Here is a 12579-nt window from a genome sequence, read left to right on the forward strand (position 1 = left end):
AGGCGTTCTTACATTGTGTAGAAGACCTGTTAAAAATGGGAGTGATTCATCCTGTTCCATTGAGAGAACAAGGGATGGGGTTCTACTCCAATCTGTTCATAGTTCCCAAAAAAGAGGGAACATTCAGACCAATCCTAGATCTCAAGATCTTAAACAAATTTCTCAAGGTCCCATCTTTCAAGATGGAAACCATTCGAACTATCCTTCCTTCCATCCAGGAAGGTCAATTCATGACCACGGTGGATTTAAAGGATGCGTATCTACATATTCCTATCCACAAGGAACATCATCGGTTCCTAAGGTTTGCATTCCTGGACAAACATTACCAGTTCGTGGCGCTTCCTTTCGGATTAGCCACTGCTCCAAGGATTTTCACAAAGGTACTAGGGTCCCTTCTAGCTGTGCTAAGACCAAGGGGCATTGCAGTAGTACCTTACCTGGACGACATTCTGATTCAAGCGTCGTCCCTCCCTCGAGCAAAGGCTCACACGGACATCGTCCTGGCCTTTCTCAGATCGCACGGCTGGAAAGTGAACGTGGAAAAGAGTTCTCTATCCCCGTCAACAAGGGTTCCCTTCTTGGGAACAATTATAGACTCCTCAGAAATGAGGATTTTTCTAACAGAGGCCAGAAAGACAAAGCTTCTGGACTCTTGTCGAATACTTCATTCCGTTCCTCTTCCTTCCGTAGCTCAGTGCATGGAAGTGATCGGGTTGATGGTAGCGGCAATGGACATAGTTCCTTTTGCGCGCATTCATCTAAGACCATTACAACTGTGCATGCTCAGTCAGTGGAATGGGGACTATACAGACTTGTCTCCAAAGATACAAGTAAATCAGAGGACCAGAGACTCACTCCGTTGGTGGCTGTCCCTGGACAACCTGTCACGAGGGATGACATTCCACAGACCAGAGTGGGTCATTGTCACGACCGACGCCAGTCTGATGGGCTGGGGCGCGGTCTGGGGATCCCTGAAAGCTCAGGGTCTTTGGTCTCGGGAAGAATCTCTTCTACCGATAAATATTCTGGAACTGAGAGCGATATTCAATGCTCTCAAGGCTTGGCCTCAGCTAGCGAGGACCAAGTTCATACGGTTTCAATCAGACAACATGACGACTGTTGCGTACATCAACCATCAGGGGGGAACAAGGAGTTCCCTAGCGATGGAAGAAGTGACCAAGATTATTCTATGGGCGGAGTCTCACTCCTGCCACCTGTCTGCTATCCACATCCCGGGAGTGGAAAATTGGGAAGCGGATTTTCTGAGTCGTCAGACATTGCATCCGGGGGAGTGGGAACTCCATCCGGAAATCTTTGCCCAAGTCACTCAACTTTGGGGCATTCCAGACATGGATCTGATGGCCTCTCGTCAGAACTTCAAAGTTCCTTGCTACGGGTCCAGATCCAGGGATCCCAAGGCGGCTCTAGTGGATGCACTAGTAGCACCTTGGACCTTCAATCTAGCTTATGTGTTCCCGCCGTTTCCTCTCATCCCCAGGCTGGTAGCCAGGATCAATCAGGAGAGGGCGTCGGTGATCTTGATAGCTCCTGCGTGGCCACGCAGGACTTGGTATGCAGATCTGGTGAACATGTCATCGGCTCCACCTTGGAAGCTACCTTTGAGACGAGACCTTCTTGTTCAGGGTCCGTTCGAACATCCGAATCTGGTTTCACTCCAGCTGACTGCTTGGAGATTGAACGCTTGATTTTATCGAAGCGAGGTTTCTCAGATTCTGTTATCAATACTCTTGTTCAGGCCAGAAAGCCTGTAACTAGAAAGATTTACCACAAAATTTGGAAGAAATATATCTGTTGGTGTGAATCTAAAGGATTCCCTTGGGACAAGGTTAAGATTCCTAGGATTCTATCCTTCCTTCAAGAAGGATTGGAAAAAGGATTATCGGCAAGTTCCCTGAAGGGACAGATTTCTGCCTTGTCGGTGTTACTTCACAAAAAACTGGCAGCTGTGCCAGATGTTCAAGCCTTTGTTCAGGCTCTGGTTAGAATCAAGCCTGTTTACAAACCTTTGACTCCTCCTTGGAGTCTCAATCTAGTTCTTTCAGTTCTTCAGGGGGTTCCGTTTGAACCCTTACATTCCGTTGATATTAAGTTATTATCTTGGAAAGTTTTGTTTTTAGTTGCAATTTCTTCTGCTAGAAGAGTTTCAGAATTATCTGCTCTGCAGTGTTCTCCTCCTTATCTGGTGTTCCATGCAGATAAGGTGGTTTTACGTACTAAACCTGGTTTTCTTCCAAAAGTTGTTTCTAACAAAAACATTAACCAGGAGATTATCGTACCTTCTCGGTGTCCGAAACCAGTTTCAAAGAAGGAACGCTTGTTGCACAATTTGGATGTTGTTCGCGCTCTAAAATTCTATTTAGATGCTACAAAGGATTTTAGACAAACATCTTCCCTGTTTGTTGTTTATTCAGGTAAAAGGAGAGGTCAAAAAGCAACTTCTACCTCTCTCTCTTTTTGGATTAAAAGCATCATCAGATTGGCTTACGAGACTGCCGGACGGCAGCCTCCCGAAAGAATCACGGCTCATTCCACTAGGGCTGTGGCTTCCACATGGGCCTTCAAGAACGAGGCTTCTGTTGATCAGATATGTAGGGCAGCGACTTGGTCTTCACTGCACACTTTTACCAAATTTTACAAGTTTGATACTTTTGCTTCTTCTGAGGCTATTTTTGGGAGAAAGGTTTTGCAAGCCGTGGTGCCTTCCATTTAGGTGACCTGATTTGCTCCCTCCCTTCATCCGTGTCCTAAAGCTTTGGTATTGGTTCCCACAAGTAAGGATGACGCCGTGGACCGGACACACCTATGTTGGAGAAAACAGAATTTATGTTTACCTGATAAATTTCTTTCTCCAACGGTGTGTCCGGTCCACGGCCCGCCCTGGTTTTTTAATCAGGTCTAATAATTTATTTTCTTTAACTACAGTCACCACGGTACCATATGGTTTCTCCTATGCTATTATTCCTCCTTAACGTCGGTCGAATGACTGGGGTAGGCGGAGCCTAGGAGGGATCATGTGACCAGCTTTGCTGGGCTCTTTGCCATTTCCTGTTGGGGAGGAGAATATCCCACAAGTAAGGATGACGCCGTGGACCGGACACACCGTTGGAGAAAGAAATTTATCAGGTAAACATAAATTCTGTTTTTCTGTTATGTTCTCTTCTGTGTGCACTTTATGAATATTTTAACCTTGAATATTACAAACCCTAAAAATTATAGAGATGAGGAACAATAGAGAATAGCTGAAATACAATCGACATGGTTCTATTTTTGAAACCTCCTTGATTTTGGCCTTGAAGAAAGCATGTGCCCGAAGCTGTCTGTCTGGAAGTATTTTTGCTGGCATGGCTGACAAATATTTCTGTATTGTAGATAGAACCTAACATAAGAGTAGGTGTGAACAAGGGTAAAATATTAGACAGCTCATAAAATGAATTTAAAAAAAAAAAAAACTTTTACAAATCACTTTTTCTTTTTATAGTCTCATAATAAAATGAGAGAATAGAGAGTATCTCCCCTGGAGATGAGCTGGCACTCACTTATGGGCCATGGTTGTATTTATAGTTAGATTTTATTTGAATTTGCGCCCAGATGGCTCTGGGGTAGCTGCATATCAGAATATAAGCATGTAGTTTGTGTGCTGCCCAGATCATATAATGTGCATCCAGGTTATGTGTGTGTTTTGAGGAGCTTGCCCAAAAGATTAGGAGCTAAAAATATCTGGGCATTTAGTATGTTAGAAAATTAAATAAATTAATATGCACGCACACATGCCAACAAGAATATTCTTCAGTATTCTCTAGCTCAAAAACAAGGAGTTAACCAATGTGTCCAACAGTTATGTGCATCTTAATAGAAATTTCTTAACAGAGGGCAGTGCATAGAAGGTTAAAAAAATCTTAAATTAGAACAGCAAAATTTAAAAAAAAATAAAAAATATACACTTATCCAGCGCTCATTTGTTCTATTCTTTGTTTGCATCTCTCAGCAATAGATGGACAGTCATACAAGGCACATTTGTATTCCAAACCTTTTAATAAGTACACATACAATGCCTTGCAAAAGTATTCACCCCCCCTTGACTTTTGACCTATTTTGTTACATTACAGCCTTAAGTTCAATGTTTTATTAATCTGAATTTTATGTGATGGATCAGAACACAATAGTCTAAGTTGGTGAAGTGAAATGAGAAAAATATATACATAAAACTATTTTTTAGAAATAGAAAATTGGCATGTGCGTATGGTGCAACCAATTACCTTCAGAAGTCACAATTAGTGAAATGATGTCCACCTGTGTGCAATCTAAGTGTCACTTGATCTGTCATTACATATACACACCTTTTTTGAAAGGCGCCAGAGGCTGCAACACCTAAGCAAGAGGCACCACTAACCAAACACTGCCATGAAGACCAAGGAACTCTCCAAACAAGTAAGGGACAATGTTGTTGAGAAGTACAGGGTTAGTTTATAAAAAAATATCCAAATCTTGGATGATCCCCAGGAGCACCATCAAATCTATCATAACAAAATGGAAAGAACATGGCACAACAGCAAACCTGCCAAGAGACGGCCACCCACCAAAACTCATGGACCGGGCAAGGAGGGCATTAATCAGAGAGGCAGCACAGAGACCTAGGGTAACCTTGGAGGTCCTGCAGAGTTCCACAGCAGAGACTGGAGTATCTGTACATAGGACGACAATAAGCCGTACGCTCCATAGAGTTGGGCTTTATGGCAGAGTGGCCAGAAGAAAGCCATTACTTTCAGCAAAAAACAAAATGGCACGTTTTGAGTTTGCGAAAAGGCGTGTGGGAGACTCCTAAAATGTATGGAAGAAGGTGCTCTGGTCTGATAAGACAAAAATTTAACTTTTCAGCCATCAAAGAAAACGCTATGTCTGGCGCAAACCCAACACATCAAATAACCCAAAGAACACCATCCCCACAGTCAAACATGGTGTTGGCAGCATCATGTTTTTCAGCAGCCGGGACTGGGAAACTGGTCAGAGTTGAGGGAAAGATGGATGGTGGTAAATACAGGTATATTCTTGAGCAAAACCTGTACCACTCTGTGTGATTTGAGGATAGGACGGAGGTTCACCTTCCAGCAGCACAATGACCCCAAACACACTGCTAAAGCAACACTTGAGTGGTTAAAAGGGACAGTCAACACCAGATTTTTTGTTGTTTAAAAAGAAAGATAATCCCTTTATTACCCATTCCTCAGTTTTGCATAACCAACACAGTTATAATAATACATGTTTTAGCTCTGTAATTATCTTTTATCTAAGCTTCTGCTGACTGCCCCCTTTTCTCCAACATTGGTGTGTCCGGTCCACGGTGTCATCCTTACTTGTGGGAATATCTCTTCCCCAACAGGAAATGGCAAAGAGTCCCAGCAAAGCTGGCCATATAGTCCCTCCTAGGCTCCGCCCACCCCAGTCATTCTCTTTGCCGTTGCACAGGCAACATCTCCACGGAGATGGTTAAGAGTTTTTTGGTGTTTAAATGTAGTTTTTTTTATTCTTCTATCAAGTGTTTGTTATTTTAAAATAGTGCTAGTATGTACTATTTACTCTGAAACAGAAAAGGATGAAGATTTCTGTTTGTGAGAGGAAGATGATTTTAGCAGACAGTAACTAAAATTGATTGCTGTTTCCACATAGGACTGTTGAGATGAAGTAACTTCAGTTGGGGGAAACAGTTAGCAGACTTTTCTGCTTAAGGTATGACTAGCCATATTTCTAACAAGACCATGTAATGCTGGAAGGCTGTCATTTCCCCTCATGGGGATCGGTAAGCCATTTTTTTAGTCAAACAAACAGAATAAAGGGCTTAATATGGGCTATAAAACTGGTAGACACTTTTATGGGCTAAATCGATTGCTTTATTTGGGCATTTTATTCATGTTTATGCTGATAATTCACATTTATAAACTTGGGGAACGTTTATTAACGGCAGGCACTATGTTAGACACCTTTTCCAGTCAGGGGGCCTTCCCAGTTGTAGGCTGAGCCTCATTTTCGCGCCATTACTGCGCAGTTGTTTTTTGAGAGCAGGACATGCAGATGCATGTGTGAGGATCTGAAAGTAGCTGTAAAAGTTTCTAGAAGGCGTCACTTGGTATCGTATTCCCCTCTGGGCTTGGTTGGGTCTCAGCAAAGGCTATAGCTGGGACTGTATAGGGGTTAAATTTGTAAACGGCTCCGGTTCCGTTATTTTAAGGGTTAAAGCTCTGAAAATTGTTGTGCAATACTCTTAATGCTTTAAGACACTGTGGTGAAATTTTGGTAATTTTTGAACAATTCCTTCATACTTTTTCACATATTCAGTAATAAAGTGTTTTCTGTTTAAAATTTAAAGAGACAGTAACGGTTTTGTTTTAAAAGTTTTTTGTGCTTTATTGACAAGTTTAAGCCTGTTTAACATGTCTGTGCCTTCGGATAAGCTATGTTCTATATGTATGAAAGCCAATGTGTCTCCCCATTTAAATTTGTGTGATAATTGTGCCATAGCGTCCAAACAAAGTAAGGACAGTACTGCCACAGATAATGAAATTGCCCAAGATGATTCCTCAGATGAGGGGAGTAAACATGATACTACATCATCCCCTACTGTGTCTACACCAGTTTTGCCCACGCAGGAGGCCCCTAGTACATCTAGCGCGCCAATGCTTATTACCATGCAACAATTGACGGCTATAATGGATAACTCCATAGCAAATATTTTATCCAAAATGCCTACATATCAGAGAAAGCGCGATTGCTCTGTTTTAAACACTGAAGAGCAGGAGGGCGCTGATGATAATTGTTCTGTCATACCCTCACACCAATCTGAAGTGGCCATGAGGGAGGTTTTGTCAGATGGGGAAATTTCAGATTCAGGAAAAATTTCTCAACAAGCTGAACCTGATGTTGTGACATTTAAATTTAAATTAGAACATCTCCGCGCACTGCTTAAGGAGGTGTTATCTACTCTGGATGATTGTGACAACTTGGTCATTCCAGAGAAATTATGCAAGATGGACAAGTTCCTAGAGGTTCCGGTGCACCCCGACGCTTTTCCTATACCCAAGCGGGTGGCGGACATAGTGAATAAGGAGTGGGAAAAGCCCGGCATACCTTTTGTCCCCCCCCCCCCCCCCCCCTATATTTAAGAAATTATTTCCTATGGTCGACCCCAGGAAGGACTTATGGCAGACAGTCCCTAAGGTCGAGGGGGCAGTTTCTACTCTAAACAAACGCACTACTATTCCTATTGAGGATAGTTGTGCTTTCAAAGATCCTATGGATAAAAAATTGGAGGGTTTGCTTAAGAAGATTTTTGTACAGCAAGGTTACCTTCTACAACCCATTTCGTGCATTGTCCCTGTCACTACAGCAGCGTGGTTCTGGTTCGAGGAACTAGAAAAGTCGCTCAGTAGAGAGACTCCATATGAGGAGGTTATGGACAGAGTTCACGCACTTAAGTTGGCTAACTCTTTTATTTTAGATGCCGCTTTGCAATTAGCTAGATTAGCAGCGAAAAATTCAGGGTTTGCAATCGTGGCGCGCAGAGCGCTTTGGCTAAAGTCTTGGTCAGCGGATGTGTCATCCAAGACAAAATTGCTTAACATCCCTTTCAAAGGTAAAACTCTATTTGGACCAGAATTGAAAGAGATTATCTCAGACATCACTGGGGGAAAGGGCCACGCCCTTCCACAAGATAGGCCTTTCAAGGCCAAGAATAAGTCTAATTTTCGTTCCTTTCGCAATTTCAGGAACGGACCGGCCTCTAATTCTGCATCCTCTAAGCAAGAGGGTAATGCCTCACAACCCAAACCAGCCTGGAAACCGATGCAAGGCTGGAACAAGGGTAAGCAGGCCAAGAAGCCTGCTGCTGCTAACAAAACAGCATGAAGGAGTAGCCCCCGATCCGGGACCGGATCTAGTAGGGGGCAGACTCTCTCTCTTTGCTCAGGCTTGGGCAAGAGATGTTCAGGATCCCTGGGCGCTAGAAATAGTTTCTCAGGGTTATCTTCTGGAATTCAGGGAAGTACCCCCAAGGGGAAGGTTCCACATGTCTCACTTATCCTTAAACCAAATAAAGAGACAGGCGTTCTTACATTGTGTAGAAGACCTGTTAAAGATGGGAGTGATACACCCAGTTCCAATAAAGGAACAAGGAATGGGATTTTATTCCAATCTGTTCGTAGTTCCCAAAAAAGAGGGAACTTTCAGACCAATTTTGGATTTGAAGATCCTAAACAAATTTCTCAGGGTACCATCGTTCAAGATGGAAACCATTCGAGCGATTCTACCCACTATCCAGGAAGGTCAATTTATGACTACCGTGGATCTAAAGGATTGCGTACCTATATATTCCTATCCACAAAGAACATCATCTGTTCCTAAGGTTCGCCTTTCTGGACAAACATTACCAGTTTGTGGCCCTCCCATTCGGGTTAGCCACTGCTCCAAGGATTTTCACAAAGGTACTAGGGTCCCTTCTAGCGGTTCTAAGACCGAGGGGCATTGCAGTAGTACCTTACTTGGACGACATTCTAATACTAGCGTCGTCCCTGTCAAAAGCAAAGGCTCATACAGACATCGTTCTGGCCTTTCTCAGATCACACGGATGGAAGGTGAACATAGAAAAAAGTTCTCTGTCTCAGTCAACAAGAGTTCCCTTCTTGGGAACAATAATAGATTCCTTAGAAATGAGGATTTTTCTGACAGAGGTCAGAAAGTCAAAACTTCTAAGCACTTGTCAAGTTCTTCATTCTGTTCCACTTCCTTCCATAGCGCAGTGCATGGAAGTAGTAGGGTTGATGGTTGCAGCAATGGACATAGTTCCTTTTGCACAAATTCATCTAAGACCATTACAACTGTGCATGCTCAAACAGTGGAATGGGGATTATACAGACTTGTCTCCAATGATTCAAGTAGATCAGAAGACCAGAGATTCACTCCGTTGGTGGCTGACCCTGGACCATCTATCCCAGGGAATGAGCTTCCACAGACCAGAGTGGGTCATTGTCACGACCAACGCCAGTCTAGTGGGCTGGGGAGCGGTCTGGGAGTCCCTGAAAGCTCAGGGACTATGGTCTCGGGAAGAGTCTCTTCTCCCGATAAACATTCTGGAACTAAGAGCGATCTTCAATGCTCTCAGGGCTTGGCCTCAGCTAGCAAAGGCCAGATTCATAAGATTCCAATCAGACAACATGACGACCGTTGCGTATATCAATCATCAGGGGGGAACAAGGAGTTCCCTGGCGATGAAAGAAGTGACCAAAATAATTCAATGGGCGGAGGATCACTCCTGCCACCTATCTGCGATCCACATCCCAGGTGTGGAAAACTGGGAAGCGGATTATCTGAGTCGTCAGACATTCCATCCGGGGGAGTGGTAACACCACCCGGAGATCTTTGCCGAACTAACTCAATTATGGGGCATTCCAGACATGGATCTGATGGCGTCTCGTCAGAACTTCAAGGTTCCTTGCTACGGGTCCAGATCCAGGGATCCCAAGGCGACTCTAGTCGATGCACTAGTAGCACCTTGGACCTTCAACCTAGCTTATGTATTTCCACCGTTTCCTCTCATTCCCAGGCTGGTAGCCAGGATCAAACAGGAGAGGGCCTCGGTGATCTTGATAGCTCCTGCATGGCCACGCAGGACTTGGTATGCAGACCTGGTGAATATGTCATCGGTTCCACCATGGAAGCTACCTTTGAGACAGGACCTTCTTGTTCAGGGTCCATTCGAACATCCAAATCTGGTCTCCCTCCAGCTGACGGCTTGGAGATTGAACGCTTGATTCTATCGAAGCGTGGGTTTTCAGATTCTGTGATAGATACTCTGGTTCAGGCCAGAAAAACTAGAAAGATTTACCATAAAATATGGAAAAGATATATCTGTTGGTGTGAATCCAAAGGATTCCCATGGAATAAGATAAAAATTCCTAAGATTCTCTCCTTTCTACAAGAAGGTTTGGAGAAAGGATTATCTGCAAGTTCTCTAAAGGGACAGATCTCTGCTTTATCTGTCTTACTACACAAAAGACTGGCAGCTGTGCCAGATGTTCAAGCATTTGTTCAGGCTCTGGTTAGGATCAAGCCTGTTTACAGACCTTTGACTCCTCCCTGGAGTCTAAATCTAGTTCTTTCAGTTCTTCAAGGGGTTCCGTTTGAACCTTTACATTCCATAGATATTAAGTTACTATCTTGGAAAGTTTTGTTTTTGGTTGCTATTTCTTCTGCTAGAAGAGTTTCAGAGTTATCTGCTCTGCAATGTTCTCCGCCCTATCTGGTGTTCCATGCAGATAAGGTGGTTTTGCGTACTAAGCCTGGTTTTCTTCCAAAGGTTGTTTCTAACAAGAATATTAACCAGGAGATAGTTGTACCTTCTTTATGTCCGAATCCAGTTTCAAAGAAGGAACGTTTGTTACACAATTTGGACGTAGTCCGTGCTCTAAAATTCTATTTAGAGGCTACAAAAGATTTCAGACAAACATCTTCTTTGTTTGTTGTCTATTCTGGTAAAAGGAGAGGTCAAAAAGCGACTTCTACCTCTCTTTCCTTTTGGCTTAAAAGCATCATCCGGACAGCAGCCTCCTGAAAGAATCACAGCTCACTCCACTAGGGCTGTGGCTTCCACATGGGCCTTCAAGAACGAGGCTTCTGTTGACCAGATATGTAAGGCAGCGACTTGGTCTTCACTGCACACTTTTGCCAAATTTTACAAATTTGATACTTTTGCTTCTTCTGAGGCTATTTTTGGGAGAAAGGTTTTGCAAGCCGTGGTGCCTTCCGTTTAGGTAACCTGATTTGCTCCCTCCCTTCATCCGTGTCCTAAAGCTTTGGTATTGGTTCCCACAAGTAAGGATGACTCCGTTGACCAGACACACCAATGTTGGAGAAAACAGAATTTATGCTTACCTGATAAATTACTTTCTCCAACGGTGTGTCCGGTCCATGGCCCGCCCTGGTTTTTTAATCAGGTCTGATGAATTATTTTATCTTAACTACAGTCACCAAGGTACCATATGGTTTCTCCTATATTTTACCTCCTGTCCGTCGGTCGAATGACTGGGGTGGGCGGAGCCTAGGAGGGACTATATGGCCAGCTTTGCTGGGACTCTGCCATTTCCTGTTGGGGAAGAGATATTCCCACAAGTAAGGATGACGCCGTGGACCGGACACACCGTTGGAGAAAGTAATTTATCAGGTAAGCATAAATTCTGTTATTTCAGTTCTTTTGACAGACATGCAGTTTAGCCAATCAGTGCTCAGTCCTAGGTCACTTTACGTGCATGAGCTCAATGTTATCTATATGAAACATGTGAACTAATGCCCTCTAGTCAAAATGTATTTAGATTAGAGGCAGTCTTCAAGGTCTAAGAAATTAGCATATAAACCTCCTAGGTTTAGCTTTCAACTAAGAATACCAAGAGAACAAAGCAAAATTGGTGATAAAAGTAAATTGGGAAGTTGTTTAAAATTGCATGCCCTATTTAAAACATGAAAGTTTTTTTTGGATTTGACTGTCCCTTTAAGGGGAAACATGTAAATGTGTTGGAATGGCCTAGTCGAAGCCCAGACCACAAGCCAATAGAAAATCTGTGGTCAGACTTAAAGATTGCTGTTCACAAGGGCAAACCATCCAACTTGAAGGAGCTGAAGCAGTTTTGCAAGGAGGAATGAGCAAAAATCCCAGTGGTAAGATGTGGCAAGCTCATAGAGATTTATCCAAAGCGACTTGGGGGTGTGATTGCTGCAAAGTTTGCTCTACAAAGTATTGACTTTAGGGGGGTGAATAGTTATGCACATTGGCTTTTTCTGTTATTTTGTCCTATTTGTTGTTTGCTTCATAATAATAAAAAAAAAAATACATCTTCAAAGTTGTGGGCATGTTCTGTAAATTAAATTATTAAAATCCTCAAACAATCCATGTTAATTCCAGGTTGTGAGGCAACAAAACACGAAAACTGCCAAGGGGGGTGAATACTTTTGCAAGGCATTGTAGCTATAACCCTATGAAAACATGCAGGGGATCCTTCTTAATAAATAGTTTCAATGTGAAGGCAATGCACAGTTCTCCAGGTGTGGTAATAATCTGCAACAATCTTATTGTGCCTTTAGGATTGTACCATTTTTGGTTCAGAACATGGGTTTTGCTTGCTTATTGGTTTGCTAAATGTAGCCACCAATAAGCAAGCTCTATCCAGGGCGCTGTACCTAAAATGGGCTGGCTCCTAAACTTTAAATTTCTGCTTTTTAAATAAAGATAGCAAGAGAAAGAAGAACAATTAATAATAGGAGTAAATTAGAAAGTTGCTTAAAATAGCATGTTCTATCTGAATGAAAGGGAAAAAAATTTGGTTTAGTATCCTTTTAAGTTTCCAATTTGTTTTACAGTGCAAACCCCAGCCATGTTCAAGTAGCAAGAGCGTAACATCAGTTAAAGTGAAGGTCAATTTCGATGAATTAGTGCCCGGTTTATAATAATCCTATTAAAAACAAGGGCACTTTAATTCATCAAAATTGACATTTCACTTGTTTTCTTCAAAAACGTACCTT

The 12579-nt window shown here is 42.8% G+C and overlaps 1 protein-coding gene across 1 annotated transcript in view; it reads left to right on the forward strand.

Annotated features, from left to right (window-relative positions):
* Positions 1–12579, forward strand: part of STX16 (syntaxin 16) — a 178882-nt gene that overhangs the window by 63486 nt on the left and 102817 nt on the right. The window lies entirely within an intron of this gene.

This window comes from Bombina bombina, chromosome 1 (genome assembly GCF_027579735.1).
Source record: "Bombina bombina isolate aBomBom1 chromosome 1, aBomBom1.pri, whole genome shotgun sequence".
Lineage (NCBI taxonomy): Eukaryota > Metazoa > Chordata > Amphibia > Anura > Bombinatoridae > Bombina > Bombina bombina.